At 39.7% G+C, this 18868-nt stretch overlaps 1 long non-coding RNA gene across 1 annotated transcript; it reads left to right on the top strand.

Annotated features, from left to right (window-relative positions):
- Positions 1 to 616: 616 nt before the first annotated feature.
- LOC130460662 (uncharacterized) lies at positions 617 to 12696 on the top strand. The gene is made up of 2 exons (XR_008920610.1): positions 617 to 686; positions 12545 to 12696. It is a non-coding gene; the product is annotated as an uncharacterized lncRNA (long non-coding RNA).
- Positions 12697 to 18868: the final 6172 nt, after the last annotated feature.

The raw sequence follows: 18868 nt of genomic DNA, 5'->3' as shown, positions 1-18868 counted from the left end.
GCGCCAGGTTCATGCCCCTCTCTCTCTTTTCCTCATTGTACCGCCGCCGCACAAACACCACCATCACCGTCGCCACCGGCGACGAGTCACCCCAGCCCAATCGCCTTCCTCCTCTTCGTGCCCTGCTTCTTCGTGCCTCCTCCCTTTCTCCTTCTCGTGTTCCCTTTCCCAGAAATCAAAGAGAACAAAAATATTCAGTTTTAAATTTTAAAACTTGGATTTATTTTCCCAAACCCATATGGCCCAACTCTAATTATTGGGCTTTGGTAAGTCATGTTTAAGATTTCAGAATTTCTATGGTATTTTTGTGATATAATTATTTACTAATAAAATTGTTATTATTTTTCAGGTTTAATACCGATTTTCATAAAAAAAAGTTACTAACATTATTTATTAAAAACGGAATTTGAATAATATTTTCATGAAAATCAGTTTATGAATATAAATATATATTTCGATGAAATTTGATTAATAATGTTTTCATTAAATTTCGAAACTATATTTTATTAAAATTCGTTATTTATAAATTCGTTACTTATAAAATTTATTTATTATAAAATATCAATTTTAGATTATTTATCATTTAATACTAATTCAATGATTTAATATTTTGAAAGAAATTGGACTCAGAGCTCAGGATGAACGAACCAAGAGAAACAAAACCCTTAGCAAATCGCGGAAGTGAGGTAACGGCTATTGCTAGTACCCGCAATTCCCTTCTAAATGTGTTTATGAAATCATGACAATATGATTGAATTTATGATCTAAATTCTTTGACATGTTTTATTGAATTGCGGGAAATGAATTATGTTTTGATTAAATAATTTATTATAATATGATTTGATGGATTTATTCCTTATATTATGATTGATTGAATTTTCTTATAAAATGATATTATGATTGATTGAATTTCTTATAAAACGATGTTTATAAGAAACCCTGAAAGAAAGGATGTTTGATCATATGATCTGTAGACACCTACTTTTGTCCCCATTCCCGAAAGGGAAGGTTCGATGATGAGAACATAAATCTCCACATGACAACACATCTCCTATAAAATAACGAATCTTAATTCCCCTTTTCATTTCACCCGAAACCTGCTATTTATGGAAACCTGCTAAAAATAGTAATTGCCGTAATGGGTAGTTGTTAAAAGTGGCAAGTCATAAAAGATAGAAACCTGTCAGAATTAGGTGTTGCACTCCAACATAAATCCTAAATGAGATAGAGATTATGAGAGAATCTTATTCCTAATATGATTCGAAAATAAGAGTCACGTATTAATTAAAATCCTAACGAGCCTAGAGTTCGTAACGGGCCCGGACGCATTCCGTCACAAGGTTAATACGCACTAAAAGACTCGATTAAGTCTCAAACACTCCGGAATCTAGGAATCCGAATCTGACTAAGAAAACAACCCAGATCCTATTTTCAACGCCTGGCTCTGGGCGCCGAAATCTTCGGCGCCCAGGCCTGGGCGCTGAAATTACCTGGGACGTATTCTTTCCTAATTCCTCGTGGATTAGAGCTCTACAATTCTATCTTTCCACAAACTCTTTTCTATAAATATAGCCCAAGTTCGACGTGAAAAAAGGAACAACAACGCACAATTATTATTCTGAGTATTGACTCTAAACCCCTATGCCTAAGCCTCACGCTGCAAAAACTGATCACGCGTTCTGTCGCAATCGATCCATAAATCGAACAGAACGTATCCTGTCCCATAACTTGAGATTCGTTAAATAAAAGGAGAAATAGCAAAGTCAAAGTGGTTAGTTTTCTGAGAACCGTGACGCACCTCTCAAGGGTGCGTCGTAATGTGTCCCTTTTCCATGGTTTAATTGCTTTCCTTGCCCTTTCATGAACTGTTAAACTAATTAAATCTGATTGTTCTATCACGCCTAATAAAGATAATATGTTGGGAAATCGGATTATCATGCTAGGTCCCTTAAAACAATCTAAATCAGATAATCGCGTTCGATCTAGTATTATATGTTGCATATTGTTAAAATCAACTCAGATTAGTTTAATAGTTAACGCATGTCCCTTCAATTATTTATGCTGAGCTAGTAAGGATATCCTGCCTCTGGAGTTATCGACGAGCGAGTACTCCTCTCGGTAGTTACAGTCCCCCGAACCCTCAATCTCTACCTTGCGGGTGTATGTTGAGAGATCCCCACACCAGGGATCACAAGGGAACCTACGGCCGTCGTGGTCAAACATAATTGCACTCCCTTTATGTCACGGTAATCGGGTTTTGTCAGTTTTTCTCATTGTCGTTAAAAAATGAATGGCGACTCCTATATTACTAGTCAATTGGGTGTAAACTCACAGGAAATCCAATTACACTTGATTTGACAAAAAGAAACGTCACACCCACGAGGGACAAGGTCACGCATTAGCCTCGTGCTTTTTCCACCCCCTCACAGTGGCGACTCCACTAGGGATAGTGAAGGAAATACTCGTGCTTGTATGTAATCAAAATAACCGAAGGGTGAAACGATCCTACCCCGCGTTTATTTCCCCATCAAGTTGGGACGACCTGAAAATCAGCATATTAATGTGAACGGGCAGAACCGCATAACGAATCTTGGCTCCCTTAGATGTTTCATCTCGGGAGTTGGGACTAAGGATACCCATTGCCAACCGAGGGGTGCATACGCTTCGAATGTTGTCCACTCGGCACTTTCGCTAGTAGTACACCCGTCCCAAACCCAATCGCTCGCCCATTAGGTCCCTCTCATTGGTGCATGCCCCCTTGGCTTACATCGTGATTGGCCTCTTGGGCGAAATTCGTCTGTTGAAGACACTACCTCGACCGGGGCATGTGTTGGATCTGCGATAGAAGCGGTACCAAGCCAGGCGCAAATAACTACCCATAGAAGCCTATCATAAACTACATGACATATTATTATTGCCTCATGATGGAATGTTAGTTATGTGTAGCGAAATATATGATTGTGTGTGACAAACTATCCTAGAAAAACCAACGACCTAAAAAAAAATTGCCCAAACATTCATAAACCAATTCGCCAAAGAGTTATACCGAAATACGTGTTCCGCAAACCCGAACGATCGCCACAAAAATAAGCGATGCTCGGGGCGGTCTGTAACGAATCCCACAAACGCTGCACGACGCGTAAAGGACGTTATTAGGCAAGCACGCGAAATCGAAGTCGCATAAACAAAAGTAGACGCAAACAGAAAACGAGAACCAGCCAGGGACGCATTTTCAACGCCCCTGGCTGGGCACCAGAATTTCTCACGCCCACCGTTGGGCGCTGAAGTTGCTGCCTGGCCTTTTGGTCAGGCATAGCAGCCTCGGTGCCCGCACATAAAAAATACGTAGCAAAAAAAACTATTCGTAAAAATTGCTGCAAGGGTGTATGAAAGGCACTCGATTCTAAAAGCGACTAAAAAATATATATATAAAATAAATAACTCTTTGTGTCGTTGTTAGGCCTCCCATGACGACAATGTTCGGCACCAAAACCGAGCACGCTAATGAAATAACCTTGAATGTCACATGGGCAAAGTATTCAAAAAATGATGTTCGAATAAAGTCTTCAAGAAAAATAATGTTCAAATAAAAAAGTAAATAAATCCGAGTCTAGACTAGGCTATGCCAAAGTACAATCCAAATCCTAAGTCGTAGTTGTCTTATCCATAGAATCGGTCCTAATGCTTGGTGTCGTTCTGCAAGTTAAAAGGTTAAACCATATTGAGTCTCCCTTTCTAACATTTAAATCAATAAGCACCCATATGTAATTGTCATCCCTTGCTAAGAATCCACGGCCTCAATACTCTCTCTCACCAATAAAAATAATATACTATAGTATTTGCAAAATGGAAACAGTCACATTCTGAAAATCATTCCCCCATAGTTGCACAACCCCCAAAGTGAGCCTAGGGTGTCAATACCATTAGCAAAATTAATGGCCTCAAGGCTTATGATCACATTGGGTCACGACTATCATAGTCCTCACGAGCCACTCGCTCCTTGAAATATTCCTAAGTACGGACTAAAAGATTTTCCATGAATACAACATGACGAACCATGAAAATACCCAAGTCGGCATGCCGTAAGGCTACCATTGGGGTAAAGCAATACACACTAAGAGGGAAGCCGCACTAATGATTCTAGTCTTGCGAAAATAAAAATTCGATCTCCCCAACTAACTACCTTGCCAACATTAAGAAAAATGGCGCATGACAAATGAACACCCAAGGGTTAAAATCTAAAGTGTCAACCAACGAAAGGTATGGTCCAATTAGTCTAAGTCTGAGAGTCGCTTGGTCAAGTGTTATAGGCTTACGCCACGTCATTATTTTGAGTCTAGGCCACCTCCTTGTATTCATACACGGGTTATAATCAGAAAGATTAATGAAAGTTCGAGTCTAAATCACAACTTCCAATTAAATCCCAGAAACTGGAGTCTGAAAAGAAACAAAAATTATTATTTTCGATGTAATTCTTTCGTTAAATTTCAATAAGGTAAAAATAACATTTTGAATCTACGCTATTTGCACATTTTAAGAAACGACTAAATACGCTTGCAAAGTAAGACAATTAAAAGGTCCACCCTAGGCCTATTAAAGCTAAAGGTCCACCCTAGGCCTACTAAAATTAAAGGTCCACTATAGGCCTACCAAACGAGGCTCACTCAGTCTCGCCTCGTGACTCAAAGACCGCAACCATCTACCTTTTAGCCCAAATAAAAAAAAAATTAAGGATTTATGTTGGGGAGAAATCCCAAGCAAAAAGAAAAAATAGGAAGAGAAAAGGGAGAGAGAAAAGAGCAAGCCATGAAATACTTAAAAAGGAAGAGAAAAGGGAGAGCGAAAAAAGCAAGCCATGAAGTACTTAAAAAGAAAGAGAAAAGGGAGAGCGAAAAGAGCGAGCCATGAAATACTTAGCCCGTACCTCCCAAAGTACGAAATTTACCCAAGTAAACGAAGGAAAAGAATTGAGTCAACCAATCCATGCCACAAAACTACATAAAGTCCTACGATGTCTACCCTTTCCAATCCTTATGTTCTAAGACGCCTTCGCTCTGGGGCCCCTGTTCGGTTCATTTAACTCATCCATGTTCTCATTGCCATAATCCAAGAAACCATTACCCCGACTCTTGTTATCAACTGCAAACCACGTACGGCCATTGACACGTGTGTCATACCCATTATTTCCAAAACCTGCTCTTACATCACCATTAGTATAATGGCCATATAACTTGTTTGAATACATCCTGTTGATATACCCTTGAGCCGTCCCCATGCTACTCATTGGCCTTGGTTGATGTAAACTCATGACACTAGCTTGAGGCTGCAAATTGTGAGTCATAGAAGATGTAATCCTTATGCTTGACCAATACCTATACAAATTACCCTATCTCATTCAACCCATCTTTCAAGCCGTCTTGATTCACAAATAAAAAAAAAGACAAATGAAAAGTACATTCTACGCTCAATGTAAAAAAAAAAATGTGAATAATAAAAAAGAAACTTTGCAAAGCGCACCAAAAAAATCCGCCCAGAAGTCATTTTCAGCGCCCAGAGCTGGGCGCCGAAATCTTTAGCGCCCCAGCCTGGGCGCTGAATCTCTCTGCTTGCTAAAATTTGTCCAGAAGTGCTCGTCATTTTATCCGCACATACACGGAACAATAACGAACACTTGGGGGGGGGGGGGTACAGCACGTATTCAGATATACGTACCACCAAAAAATACATGTACTCAAAAAAAATATAAAATATAAAACAAATTTTTGGCTTACGGCAAGGCAGCAGATTAAAATAATAATAAACCTCACTTATTCCACCGTTTCAAATAATATGTTTCCACCTCAGAACGTACTTGTTTAAAATCGGCATTCTAAGAAACCATTTTCTAGGCTAAGAACTACGCAAGACCTGATTCCAAATTAATTCTATTTAAGGCGGATACGTAGGCAATCCATGATTCGGCCAACCAATTTGCAAAAATATTAAAGCCTATAGAATAACAAGAATAAGAAATAGAGTCCCTTATTGAAATTTAATTACTTGCAACCCAAGTCGAAAGAAAAATTTAAGTCAAAGGAAGAATCCAAGTCATCAAGATGACAAAACGAGCACACATCGAAAAATAATAAGGGCACGTACCCTTGCCAGAAGGAGCACTCACACTCCTAGGCACTTAGCCAAGACTCAAAAGATCGCTTTGCCTCAATTGAATGGGGGCTAGCGCAACAATCCATGACCTCTAAAGTACTCGACTTGACCCTCCCTAAAGCGAACTAACTCACTTAAAGACCTTCTTTCACCACTAGACATAGTCGTTCGCTTAAAGACCTTCTTTCACCACTAGACACAGTCATGATCGCCAACAAGTAGTAAAGGCAGTAAGCTTGCAATAAAGAGGATTGTTCTACGGCGTCGCCCCATCGTTCCTTCGAACTCAGGGCACCCGTTCATGGTAATTCAAATGTTTGTGAATCCCCTTTGAAAAAAAAACAGACATTGTCAATAGGACTTGGGACTTAACCAAGGCTCACCCTACTCAGACATATGACACGAGCATCTAAAAGCATCATTAATGGGAAGACATAATAGCAACTGGGGGCTAAAAATTGAAATGAAAGAGCTAGGGAAAGAACTAAGTATACCTTGACCTTTTGTGCAGACATACACCAAGTAAATCTAAGTCAATTTGAAAACGATTTTATATCCTCGCAATTCTGGAAAAGATGGCCCTAAAAGCCTAAAGTATATGCCAAACGGGCACAAGTATATCTTGGCGCCTGCACCCTGGCTTCCAGCAAATCCTTAGACAGCATTCCTAAAAACATAACAGTATTTTGATTCACTCATGTAATCCTGTACGAACCCTTCTATAAGTCAACTTACTTAGGACACCTCGGATTGTACACAGTAGGACTCGGATTTCAAATAAATTTCAAAGACTTCTTCGAACATAATAAAGTGTCGTTGGTTTAAGATAAGTATGCGTTTATCTCGATGTTGCAAGTGAGTCAAAAAGATTTCTAAATATGGTTATGGGTAAAGAAAGACACCTAACTTTTGGTCAAGGCACACTTCAACATGTGACTACCTTGACCATGGCAATGTCGCACAATACGACATTTACAAGAGAAGTAGCAAATCACTACTCGAACATACCTCGCACTAAACAAGTCTGGTTCAAACTATTCATGATCCGTGTCACCATGAATGCATAAAAACGTATGCAAAGCATTATAGCACCAAGCCAATCCCGTAGCTACAATTGGGGGCTTGAGAAAAACACTCTAAAAATGCTCGAAATGACGATTTTATCGCAAATTCTCGACGCTAATGCTATACATACATCATAGGGGCACAATCCTAAGCTTTAATCGTGTAAAACGAACCTTAGAATGGCTACAACCCCTCCCAAATTCTAAGCACTACTTAGAATATGTAAAGTCACCCCACTAACAAGGGTAACTGAAAATCGCGAGTCACCAAAACTCCGATCAAATTACTGCACTTAACGCTCGCCCTACAAGCGCCCGTTACACAGTCTACCTCGTTCCAAAGCAAAAGCGAAAGAAAAAATCAAGGATAAGAACTGTCAAAATATACCCAGAAATCATTTTCAACGCCCAGAGCTGGGCGCCGATATCTTCAACGCCCTAGCCTGGGCGCTGAATCTTTCTGCTAGCCAAGTTTTGCCCAGATATAAAAATAAGAAACAAACACCTATGAATCCTCGCGTCGAACGAAGTAATAAGCCGTGTAAACCCACGCAGAAGGTGCTACACTTGTTCGAGGACCTGAACGAGGCGTGAGGGAATACTCCAATGCAAAAAAAAAAAAGAGAAAAAAGAAAAAAAATATATAATAATAATGATATCCCAACACCTGGAGGAATGTTCTAAGACACGCTGTTAGGCCACACAAGCCTACGTCGCACCATAAGTTCAACCATCCCACGGTACAAGTCTAAAAAAAAAAGAGTAAGGCATATTGCACTAATGTAGGCACGACCAAGAGCACGTGTAAAAGAGGCAAAGACTACTTATCAAAATGCAAGCCACACGACTTCTACATTAAGGATTAAAGGTAGCAAAATATTACCTACCACGGAAGGGATAGCTCGCACCTACACGAGCAGGAACCCCAAGGCATCTTTTTCGAAAGAACCTACAAAAATCGTACGCCAAAAGGAAGCATCCCAACATGCATACTTGGGGGCTCCAAGCTACGAAACGACCATAGCAAAATGAAAATCTCTAAGAAAATGTTTGAACGATCAAGAAGGGCACGATGCTTGAGCCCACTTCATGAATGGGCCTGAACCCTACCAAAGCTTCTAAGCAAACTATTCAAAATCAGTCATTGGTAAAAAAAAAAAATGATTCAAGCAAACTGATTAATGGACCGCACGCAACGACCATTCTATGAACGCTCGTTCGCACATACATATCATCATTCTAAGTATCGCACATTCACGAACATGTTCAAAAGGAAAAATATACAACAACAAGAGCGGTCAAAGTCTTACGCCTCAAGGTATGTTCCTCGGGCCATATAGACTCGCCCAACTATCGCAATAACTGTACGCCTTAAGAGCAACAGTTCCTTAAAATAATCGCCCCAAAGCGACAAGCACCGTAGTCCACCAATCGGCTACGGCTTCTCAAGAAAATCATCACGTTCTAAAAACAAAGAAAAAACAAAAGAAAAGAGAATACATAGAACTTCCAAGTGGAATAAACGAATGAACAAGAGGCCAACTGTGTCATCAAGAAACCTCGCCAGAAATCATTTTCAGCGCCCAGAGCTGGGCGCCGAAATCTTTAACGCCCAGGAATGGGCGCCGAAAATGAGCCCAGACCCAGAAAAGGCTCTGACTTCTATAGGGCCCTGCCGTATCCATTCGACTCGAAAATTGCCGATTTCTTTACTAAAATTCGCACCTCACGGCTTTGTTAAGAGTAGCACACCACTACAAAGATCGCTCGCACTTACGAGCACAATCCCAAACATGATCAAAGGACATCACGAAATGCGTATCCCCAAGGAATCTCTTTGACAAGAAATGACCATCAAGCGCGAATGCTTAGGGGCTCGAAAGAAAATATATATTTCAAAAGAGAGTATGCAAAGTTAAAACAATATTGCCAGACTACGCTGTAAGAAGTCTCGTGTTTGGATAACCCCAAAAAATAAAACCGGATTACGACCTCAAAGACAAAGGTCGTCGTTGATACTTACACATAGTCCCCTAATCAAGGACCCTAGCAAAATTGAGCCGTAAAGACTAGCTCAAAAACCATGAAAGATGATGACCACAAGACAATGGTCCGTCTAAACACGTTGTCAACCCACATTCAGGTTGTAACTAAATCCGAGCATCCCTCGAAAGAAAGCAAAATTCTTCAAAACACAAAAACAGGCTCGCCCACCTTCAGCGGGTGGGGTCTGCGTCACTAGCCGCGCAGGTCCTCAGTTTTCGAAAAAATAAAAATCTTCAAATTCAAAATAGGCTCGCCATCTTTAGCCGGCGGGGTCTACGTCACAAACCGCGTAGGTCCTTATTTTCAAAAAATAAACACAAAACAAATTTCAAAATAGATTCGTCCACTTCTATCGGACGGGGTGTCCACCCTTAGCGGACAGGTTCGCCATCTTCAGTCGGCGGGGTCTACGTCACAAACCGCGTAGGTCCTTATTTTCAAATTTCAAAAACAGATTCGTCCAATACTATCGGACGGCGTGTCCACCCTTAGCGGACAGGCTCGCCATCTTTAGCCGGCGGGGTCTGCGTCACTAACCGCGCAGGTCCTTAGTCGCTGCAGCAATAACTTTATCTCGTTTTCCGTCTTTTCCAAAAAAGGACGATGTGAGTAGTTTTCCCTTTTTCCAAAAATTAAAGGATTGGTTTTCCGTTTTATCCAAAAAAAAGCGATGTGAGTAGCTTTTCCTTTTTTCCAAAGATTGGTTTTCCGTTTTCCAAAAAAGAACGATGTGAGTAGCTTCCCCTTTTTCCAAATATTGGTTTTCCGTTTTTTCCAAAAAAGAACGATGTGAGTAGCTTCCCTTTTTTCCAAAGATTGGTTTTCCGTTTTTCCCAAAAAAGAACGATGTGAGTAGCTTCCCCTTTTTCCAAAGATTGGTTTTCCGTTTTTTCCAAAAAAGAACGATGTGAGTAGCTTTCCCTTTTTTCCAAAATTTAAAAGAATGGTTTTCCGTTTTTTCCAAAAAGAACGATGTGCTGGATTTTCCTTCGTTTTACGTCCCATAAAAACAAGGGGGTTTTCTCGTTAAGCTAACCCTGAAAATGAGAATCTTTAAAAAAAAATTTACCTCGTGATTGGGCTTGGCCAGGCCCAATTACACTTTATAGCTTTGATTTCGAAAACATCTGTAGCTGCTCCCAATGACAAAGTGAGGGAGTTGCTACGCCTCTTTAGATACTTCCAATGACAAAGTGAGGGAGTATTCTATACTATCTGTTGACAAATCCCAATGACACGTGAGGGATATGTCAACATTTCAAGTGATGACCCTTAAGTCAAATGTTATCACTCGGGGGCTCGTGAGACCCTCGCAAAAACAGGTCACCATGGCTTGTGCGACGCACTCCGTCTAATACTTTGACCATCGTCTTACTCCAAGACTCAGTCAAAGTGAGGGCTAACTGTAGACACCTACTTTTGTCCCCATTCCCGAAAGGGAAGGTTCGATGATGAGAACATAAATCTCCACATGACAACACATCTCCTATAAAATAACGAATCTTAATTCCCCTTTTCATTTCACTCGAAACCTGCTATTTATGGAAACCTGCTAAAAATAGTAATTGCCGTAATGGGTAGTTGTTAAAAGTGGCAAGTCATAAAAGATAGAAACCTGTCAGAATTAGGTGTTGCACTCCAACATAAATCCTAAATGAGATAGAGATTATGAGAGAATCTTATTCCTGATATGATTCGAAAATAAGAGTCATGTATTAATTAAAATCCTAACGAGCCTAGAGTTCGTAACGGGCCCGGACGCATTCCGTCACAAGGTTAATACGCACTAAAAGACTCGGTTAAGTCTCAAACACTCCGGATTCTAGGAATCCGAATCTGACTAAGAAAACAGCCCAGATCCTATTTTCAACGCCTGGCTCTGGGCGCCGAAATCTTCGGCGCCCAGGCCTGGGCGCTGAAATTACCTGGGACGTATTCTTTCCTAATTCCTCGTGGATTAGAGCTCTACAATTCTATCTTTTCACAAACTCTTTTCTATAAATATAGCCCAAGTTCGACGTGAAAAAAGGAACAACAACGCACAATTATTATTCTGAGTATTGACTCTAAACCCCTAAGCCTAAGCCTCACGCTGCAAAAACTGATCACGCGTTCTGTAGCAATCGATCCATAAATTGAACAGAATGTATCCTGTCCCATAACTTGAGATTCGTTAAATAAAAGGAGAAATAGCAAAGTCAAAGTGCTTAGTTTTCTGAGAACCGTGACGCACCTCTCAAGGGTGCGTCGTAATGTGTCCCTTTTCCATGGTTTAATTGCTTTCCTCGCCCTTTCATGAACTATTAAACTAATTAAATCTGATTTTTCTATCACGCCTAATAAAGATAATATGTTGGGAAATCGGATTATCATGCTAGGTCCCTTAAAACAATCTAAATCAGATAATCGCGTTCGATCTAGTATTATATGTTGCATATTGTTAAAATCAACTCAGATTAGTTTAATAGTTAACGCATGTCCCTTCAATTGTTTATGCTGAGCTAGTAAGGATATCCTGCCTCTGGAGTTATCGACGAGCGAGTACTCCTCTCGGTAGTTACAGTCCCCCGAACCCTCAATCTCTACCTTGCGGGTGTATGTTGAGAGATCCCCACACCAGGGATCACAAGGGAACCTACGGCCGTCGTGGTCAAACATAATTGCACTCCCTTTATGTCACGATAACCGGGTTTTGTCAGTTTTTCTCATTGTCGTTAAAAACTGAATGGCGACTCCTATATTACTAGTCAATTGGGTGTAAACTCACAGGAAATCCAATTACACTTGATTTGACAAAAAGAAACGTCACACCCACGAGGGACAAGGTCACGCATTAGCCTCGTGCTTTTTCGACCCCCTCACATGATCCAAAGGAAATATGTTACTTCAACTGAAGTAAAAGGCTAAAATGTAAAATTAAACGAAACATGATAAATGAAAGTGAAAGACCTAGTCCGTTTGGCAGTATATGTTCACAGGTTACTATTCTCGGTCATGCATGTACCCATGTGGCATCCGCCCATTGAGCCAAGGCTCTCATGTTTTCGGGCCAAGGCCCCATGTTTTATGGACAGCGGTCCATCGTGGAAGACGTTCCACCATGTCATACTTGCCACGGCTAGCATGTGCACCCTAAAGTTATTAATGAATTAAATAAAGGATTTTATAAAATGTTTTACTATATTTTATTCTCCCTGTGTTATTAAATAAAATGAATTGAAATGAATTCACGTTGCTAGGATAGTCGTTATTGAGTCTTTGGCTCACCGTTTTGTTTTCCGTTTTAGGTACTGCGGGGAACGATGGACACGAGTAGTGGCGAGGAATTTCACAATAATAATGTTCACTTAGTTTATGCTTAATGTTTTAATAGTTTAATTAAAGACTTATAGTAAGTTATGTACTTTTATTTTGGGTTATAAAAAGGACTATTATATTATTTTGGGAGTTCCAATAGATTATGATCGATGGTTGCCTTGTAATTCCCAAGAGGGAGTTACGGCAGGTAATGTCCGGACCGAATTAGGTTAATTCCGCTGCTAATTATGCTTTATTAAATGAATTAGAGGTCGGGGTGTTACAAAATCATACCCGCCATGGGTGATGGGGCGGGTGTGGATTTTATGTTGGACCTGCCCCATCCCCGCCCGCCCCGCCCCATCCCCACTCGCCCCACTTGATACTCGTCAACCTATCCGAATATCATTCCCTACGTTAATTGAAAAACTTAAAGAACATAAAAAGTTGAAATTTTTTTTTTATGCGTTTGGATTGGTTTGTAGTATTTGATATTATGAATTAAGGCAAGACTTCTAATTTTATGTGTTTGATTTTTTTTGTTATGGAAGTTACTTTTTTCCATAATATTGGGGAAATAAGAAAAACAAGGTGGGTATTGACGCGGATATGGCCTATGGGGCGGGGATGAGACGGGGATGGATACCCAGGCGGGTGGTGGGGCGGGGATGGATTTTAGTTTGTACCCGTTGGGGCGGGGATGGGGATGAATTTTGTACCCGTTATGGGTGATAGGGCGGGGATGGGGATGAAAATTTTAGGTGGGGATGGGGATGGAGGGACATACATCCGCATCCGCCCCGCCCCATTGACATTCCTACATGGGATGACCTGACCCAGACCCGACCAAGATATAAAATTATATTCCGTAAAAATGCTACGAAAAAACGGATGGTTAATGTAGCAACAGACAGAAAATGCTAAAAAAGTCTTGCTTAAGATGAAATTACATGTAATTGGACAACATGAAATCCAAATATGTTACTTCGTACATTATCGGTGTCTTTGTTAGTTTAGAGCCCCAATAGCAAGACAAAAGGTGTGTGAGTACCGTCCCCAAAAGTAGCAAAAAAGATGACATTATGATTGGTATAATATATGAAATTACAAATTGTTAAAGTTATTATATTTATACTAACAATAATTAATGATGATGATAATGGTTATATTTATACTAACGAGAAAAAACACATACTACGTATGAAATCGAAAAGTGTACTTAGATACATTCACATTTCATAGCCAAGCTACATTTCATCTTAATTTCAAGCGGAATATGCAAAATATCATTTTACCAAAACAATTATCAATAATCATATGAATTCAATAAATATTGAAAATGACAGCCTTTTTTACAATCTGGTTTCAATCTAAACATTGCACAGAGAACAAAGATTTTGACAACAAAATAATAATCAACTTTTGAATTCCCAAGAGGAACATTGGCATTGTTGCTTATTGCTTGCTTATCTGCAATAATCATAATCTTTATGGAAGTCCCTGTTGAAAGATAAGTTCAATATAGTTCAGTTAAAATCAAATCAAACAAACACATTCACAACTAATTTCATATGCACAACTAAAAAATTCTAAAACTACAAGAAGATGGAACTATTGCCAAAAGAATCCACTACACCTCAAAACTCCATTAATGGTGAATCAATCAACAAATCTCGCGTTAACAATCCCAAAGTCAGAAACGACTAAAATAAGTTCAAATTCCTTTCTACTCCTCAACCCTACAATTCACTTTCATTTTATTTCAATCCTCCTAGACCCTACTCATCAATGGTGGCCTGACATCACGCCCATACCAAACTTTGCTACAAGACCCCATACTATTATGGACTTATAGCAAAATATTGGCCCTGCAAACATTACAACTTTCCTAAACTAAGTGCCATTTCATATAGTTTCCTGGCTCTAAAATATCTGGAAACAGTTTATAATATTCAGTAATGTCACATATTAGTCCCAATTCTCTTACTGCAAAAACTATCAAAAGTTTAGATTCCTTCCTACCTCTCAAGTCGATCTTATCCCGTCTCTCCACCCATTTCTTTCTTCGCACTTGAATCCTCCTAGTATCAAACTCTTTATTACTAATCAATGGTGGTCTAACGTTCATGCCCGTATCGAACTGTGCTGCAAGATCAAAAGATTTGACAGAATGACCAAAGTAGTTCCTTACCTCCAAAAAGGTGGATGAATTGTATTGGAGCCACTTGAGAATCTATACTTACGGCCCTGGAAACGCTTCATATCAATTATAACCTACAAAGACAAATCATATTATTCACTTTCTAAGTTAGCCGACAAACATCCAAGTCACTCAATAGCTTTATTTTTAAATAAGCACAGATATTTTCATATAATAAACTAATACCAATCTACAAAATCAAATCTTCATCATTAAGAAGCTATGAAAAGAAACATAAAGCCACACCAACTAAACCGGTATAATTACATTACAAAATGGAAGGGGGAAGAACATAATTTAGCCTTACTCTTTCTTGGTTGATGTACCTAGTTGTACACATGTAGATAGATATCAAAAACCAACTCGATATAAGTCAAATTTGCACAGTTGTTGTAGCATATATATAGAGGATCCTACTCTAGATTATTAAACAAGAGTCGCAAATATTAATTTTTAATATCATTAAAATTATAATTATGCATTCGAAAAACTAAAACGTCCAAAAATTTATAGTTAGGCCTCGAATTTGGGAATTATGGGTTTGGCCGAAAATGTTTCATTTTTGTCAAAATTTTAAAACGCCGTTTACATGCGGAATACACTATAAAAACATAAGATTCCGATCATTATTGACAAAACTGCCAAAAATCGTGCGAACATATTAATTAATAATCGCATGAATTTGCAATTAATTATACCAAATTAATTTACCCCTATAATTGTTTGCAAATTTATAAGATTAATCCTTATTAATGTAAATTATTATGCAATTAATTTGAGGCTTGCGATACCACTGTTAGGTAATGAATAATCTAATGTCATGTGGAAAAACCATAAATGCCGGAATCCAAATTAATTGCACATAATCATTTAGCATAGTTCAGTGAACACACTTTGTGATGTGTGCCTTCCCTCAGCTCGTTGCTCCCGAACCGAACAAGAACAAGTTAGAACGGCAAACGTCGTCCCTCCGTAGAAATTCCACAGTACATTCGGATCCGCCTTAAATCGTACCAATTAGGATATAAATAAAGTTCATGATTTCGGGATCTCACTTTTAGGTGATGGGCAAAGTGTATTGAATTGTTTGTGTTAATTCAAGACCATAGGCCTAGGAGCCAAAACCCTAGAACAAATTAGCTAGACAAGTTTTGGGAATATACCAAAAACCAAAACCCTAAAACATTAGGGTTGGCCAGCTGCTTGCATAGCAAGCAAAACCCGCCAGCCATGGCCTTGCTTGCATAGGCCCAACAGCGCTGGCCAAGCAATAGGCGCAACAGCGTTGCCCCTAGAGATGATCAACGATGGCCCGGCTCGCTGGCCCGGCCCGACCCGAAAAATATCCGGGTTTTGGGCAGACTTTTCCGGCCCGGCCTGACCCGTACTTTTAAAAAAATTACGGGCTTTGGACAACGTAAAACAACCATTTTAGTTATAAATTAGGCCCGGTCCGAAAATGGCCCGAAAAGCCCGCTATTTTTGGCTTGAAATAGCGGGTTTTGGGCACACAAAAAATCGGCCCGAAGTTTGGCTCGGCCCGGCCCGGTCAACATAATGGGCAGATTTTTATGCCCTCGGCCCGACCCGAACCCGGCCCGCCTTTTGATCTGGTCTAGTTGGCCCGGTGCTAGGCGCAGCACAGCTGGCCTTGTGCTTGTGCGTTGGCTCGCTAGCCCATGGCACTAGATGATGCGCTACGGCTCATCGAGCGATAGGCCACTGCTTCGTGCGATGGCCCGTCGCTCGTTTCGAGCTTTCGATTTGTTTTTCTGATTCCGGAAAATATTTTTGATTCGAACAATATTTACGTTTTCGATAATATTTTCGATTCCGACAATATTTCCGATTCCGGTAATATTTCCGTTTCCGGTAATATTTCTGATTCCGGCAATATTTCTATTTCCGACAATATTTCCGATGCGAACCATATTTCGTTTCGATTAATATCTTCGACTTCGATAATATTAATATTTCCGTTTCCGGTAATATCTTCATTTCCAGCAAATATTATTTCTTTGCTTTTTGACTGTTTGTTTAGCTCCCACTGAAACCAACATCCGTCATTTCCGAATATCCATAATTAGAGTATTTACTTAATATAATATTCACCTAAATACTTGATCCGTACAAGTACTATTTGTGTGACCCTACGGGTTCAGTCAAGAGTAAGTTGTGGCATTAATAACATTAACTCCACTTGAACTGAAGCGGCCTCTAGCTAGGCATTCAGATCACTTGATCTCACTGAATAATTAAGTTGTTTAATTAATACTGAACCGCATTTGTTAGACTTAGCATTAAATGCGTTAAATGCAAACTTGGATCAAGGGCATTATTTCCTTCAAAGTCTTTTTTGGATTAAACATTAACTCATCGGCCTTGGGTTCAGGGTAACCAAGGTGAGGGGACAATGGGGCGGGTCTGGTTTCTTAGGATATGCCTTCGTTGATTTTGGGGGGCGCCAAGAACATTTTGAGTCTGCTGCACGGTTGGCCAGACAGTATGAGTTGGCAGGGCTTGGTAGAACACACTACCTGTGTAAAATGGGAGCCTCGACTGGGATTTATGCATGACTGTCTACGAGGACAAATGCTCGTCTGTTTAGGGGTGCTCATCTGTGCTATCAGGCTGTTAATAAAGCAAAAATAGCTGGAATCAACACGGAAATGACGGTGCATGAGAGCATTAGGACATACGAAGCAGTTTCAGACAGTTTTAAAAATATGTACAATATTGTTTGAACGTCTCATCCATGCAGGTGGTGAAGCTGGCGGTGCTTCCATGGATGATGATGTAGGCTCAGTTTCATGTCTATTTTTCGTATTGGTAGTTTTCTTTCCTGATTTCTGCATCCTTCTTTTAATTATCTATTTGCAGCCATGTTCGTCTATAAGATGAGCTATATATGTTGCCTCTATATTTTATGGTTTTGTGGTTTTCTATGTTATCCTAATAATATATAATTTTGTCTGTGTGTTATCTCTTTAATTCGAAATCTTTGTTATCTTAGACGTTTGATAGTGTCCTAACTTCTACATTTATATATTTGGTAACGTCAATACACCAATTTGGTAATTTCCACTCAGCTACTAGACTATTGAACTTCATGTTATGTGTTCGGTAATGTCCATAAATGCATTTGGTAATGGTCTATTGAACTACCACACTGGTTTTTTAATCATCATAATGGTTGGTAGTGGCCACAAATATTCATAGACAGTACTATAATCAGGGTTTTGTCACTCAAGTTTGGTAAATGCCACGTCCGAAAATTAATTCTAAATTCAACTACTGTTCATCGCCTTCTTCAAACCCAAAACTCAATTTTCAGCGTCTTTTTCCTCGGACCACCAATAACTTATATTCCCCCAAACTGTCAATGTGTAACTGTGAATTCAACAAAACAACATTATGAACTACACTATCAACAAAATTTCTAGATCTAAAACATACATTTGCAACACTTAGATCTGAACAATTGAGAAACCAAATATTTAATTGTGTCGATATTTCTCATTCGACAATCATTTCTCCTTATCATCAAATTAATCTGCGTTCGGAAACGTTGTAGCTCTCGTTGACAGCCATTGTGTTAGAATCCAACCTTCCTTTACTTGTATTTCTCCTTTCTATTGCTTTCTAGGATCTTTCTAATAGTTCTCTAGGCTTTAGGGAGAATTATTATGTTACTGTAATTCCAATGTTCACTGGGAAGTTTTAGCTAATTCAAAATAAACCTCTATGAGGGGTATGAACCAATACCTCTCATCAGAAGTTGTCTTTGCTTAATTCATGTGTTGTTGCTAGCCTTTATATATATTGTGCTGTTGAATGCTTTAAGCTTTCCAAGACCCATCAAAGTCCCTTGCAAAACAGATACACTCTCGTCGTCGGTCCCGCTTGTGCCTGCTGTGTGCACACAAGTGCGTGCCCCGTTCGACCCTCGACCCTCACTCTTGTCGCCAATAGGCAAGAGTGCCCCTTCAGAATCAGACGCTTACTCGTGCCCCTACGAGGCACAAGAAACTCATTCCGCACAAGGCTCACATCCTTCCCGCCAATAGGCAAGAGTGCGCCGCACGGATCCGGTGTCAAAACATTCGGACCGTGA

The sequence above is a fragment of the Spinacia oleracea genome, chromosome 5 (assembly GCF_020520425.1).
Source record: "Spinacia oleracea cultivar Varoflay chromosome 5, BTI_SOV_V1, whole genome shotgun sequence".
NCBI classification, from domain to species: domain Eukaryota; kingdom Viridiplantae; phylum Streptophyta; class Magnoliopsida; order Caryophyllales; family Amaranthaceae; genus Spinacia; species Spinacia oleracea.
The sequence above is the reverse complement of the archived record's forward strand: the minus strand, read 5'-3'. Positions and strand labels throughout refer to the sequence as shown.